Source organism: Acanthochromis polyacanthus, chromosome 17, assembly GCF_021347895.1.
Source record: "Acanthochromis polyacanthus isolate Apoly-LR-REF ecotype Palm Island chromosome 17, KAUST_Apoly_ChrSc, whole genome shotgun sequence".
Lineage (NCBI taxonomy): Eukaryota > Metazoa > Chordata > Actinopteri > Pomacentridae > Acanthochromis > Acanthochromis polyacanthus.
The window spans coordinates 26,130,736-26,133,393 of NC_067129.1; positions in this window are offsets into that span (position 1 = coordinate 26,130,736).

The following is a 2,658-nucleotide window of genomic DNA, read 5'->3' on the forward strand; positions in this document are numbered from 1 at the left end:
GTTTCATTGTCACTTTTTCGTTCCTTTTACTACTAAGCAATAAATCCCTTAACCTAAACCAACACCATCTGGTTATTTTGTTGCATCCAGCCAACCCCTAGAGGTTGGATCGCAACAACCTCTCTTCACCCGAATGTCCAAGACATACGGCCGCAGGTCTGACGATACGACTATAAAGTCGATCATCGACCTTTGGCCTAAGATGCTCTGGTACCAAGTACACTTATGAGCAACCTTATGCTCGAACATGGTGTTTGTTATGGCCAAACCATGACTAGCACAGAAGTCCAATAACAAAACACCACTCGGGTTCAGATCGGGCAGGCCGTTCCTCCCAATCACCCCCCTCCAGGTTTCTCCATCGTTGCCCACGTGAGCGTTGAAGTCTCCCAGGAGAACTATGGAATCCCCGGGCGGTACCCCTTCCAGGACCCCACCCAGAGACTCCAAGAAGGCCGAATACTCTGAACTGCTGTTCGGCGCATAAGCACAGACAACAGTCAGAGTTTTCCCCCCTGCAACATGAAGTCGCAGAGAGGCGACCCTCTCGTTCTCCGGGGAGAACTCCAACAAAGCGGCGCTCAGCCGAGGGCTTGTGAGTATCCCCACACCCGCCCGGCGCCTCTCACCCTGGGCAACTCCGGAATAGGAGAGAGTCCAACCCCTCTCCAGGATTCTGGTTCCAGAACCCTTGCTGTGCATGGAGGCGAGCCCAACTATATCTAGCCGGTATCGCTCCACCTCCCGCACCAGCTCAGGTTCCTTCCCCGCCAGTGAGGTGACGTTCCGGAAGACCCCGGTTTCCCTTTCCCGGGCGAGGTAGCGGCTTTGCCTTTTGTCGTTGTCATCAAGGTCTTCTGAATCGCTCTTAGTCTGGTCTCTCACCCAGGACCAGTTTGCCTTGGGAGACCCTACCAGGGGCTTATGCCCCGGACAACATAGCTCCCAGGATCACCGAGACACTCAAACCCCTACACCGCGATAAGGTGGCGATTCGACGGGGGGGAATTCCATACCTGCTTTTGTTTCATTTACAACCAGAGAGGTTCAGCAAAGACAGGCAACAGAAATAATCCAATGTAAAAAAATCTTCCAGAGCAGATGGTTGTATTCAAAGTCTTGCATATTGCTAGCCTAGCCGCGCTAGACCCAGGTCTGAAGACGCAAGGGTCTAGGAACTCTCGACAGGGAGGGAGGGGGGCTAAAAGGTTGTCTTTCAAATCACTCTGCAGCAATTGACCCTTTGCTAACCCCCTCCCACAAATGGCTACTGTCCAATCCTACCTTAGCAACTGTAATTAGGCATGAGAGGTCTGTCAAGCTTTCAGCAGGAGACAATATGCCGAAGCGGTGTGCGTACGGTACTTGCAAGTCTGACACTCGTTATCCGCAAAGCTTGGAGGGTGGTGTTGATTTTTTTGCATTCCCCAAGCCAAAGACACAAGAAGAAAGGTGCCGCGTGGGGATTAAGCAGTGTGGGAAACCGCAGGATCAGCTGAATCCCTCCAAAATCAATGAGAACACCTACGTCTGTTCTAAGGTAAGTTGCTAGCGTGACGCTCTCCGCTCCGAATGAGACGGAGCGCCCCTATAGCAGACAATGTGGGAGCTGCAGTTTGATCAAACAAATGCAGTAGTAATGTCGATCATAATTTTTTGAATATTTTTTGACATTGCATATGTATTCTGCGGGCCAGGTCGGACCCCTTGCGGTCCGGTACGGGTCCGCGGACCGTACATGTGACCCCTCCGCACACAGTATACATTACAAGTAATACTCTGAACCTGCATGCATTCGTACGCTTACGTTCATACGTGCATTCAAGTTGAAGCTCGCATTGTGAGAGACGCAGCTTGCAAGCAGTGACGCTGCTCATTCCTCAGGACAAGATTACGGGATTGCTGTGGGAGTTTGAGAAACGATTTCAGTTCTTTAGCGAACTCCAGACAGAATTGGCAGTTTTTTGCTCTCCATTCACAGTGGAAGCTTCTGATGTGCCCTCTGACATGCAACTTGAAATAATCAATTTGCAGTGTGATGTAGAACTGAAGGACAGATTTGCCTCTGTGGGCTTGGAAGCATTTGATCAGCATCTCCTTCAGGCTACCTTAAATTAACAGCAATGGCTGCAAAAATGTTGTGCACGTTTGGGACAACCTATCTTTTTGAGCAAGTTTTCTCAGTAATGAACATTAATAAAACAAAACAGCGCACAAAGCTCACACATAAGCACTTAACTGACATGCTGAAGTTGGCTGCTGCTCAGGACATGATGCCTGATACTGATGCACTTGTGCGGGCTAAAAGATGTCAAATTTCAGGAGCAAATACAAAGCCAGAATAAATTCTGTAAAATGCTGCTTTAAACATTGTTGCCCTAGGAAAAAAACAGTTGCTAAATGAAAACTTGCTGTAGTAAATACTGTGAAATTCAGTGTTGGTCATCAGATTCACTACGAAAGTGTTTGGTTGAATGGAATATTATTTCTAATGGATGCATCCATGTTATGTATGTAGTTTTTTATGTATATTTTACATGTACATAACATTTTCTACGTAAACAAGGCAGGTGACAACTTTACTTTCTTAACTGTCTGCATAAAATAGCTGCTACTTAAGATTTAAAGGTGTGCAGAGTTTAGGTGTTCACAATTACT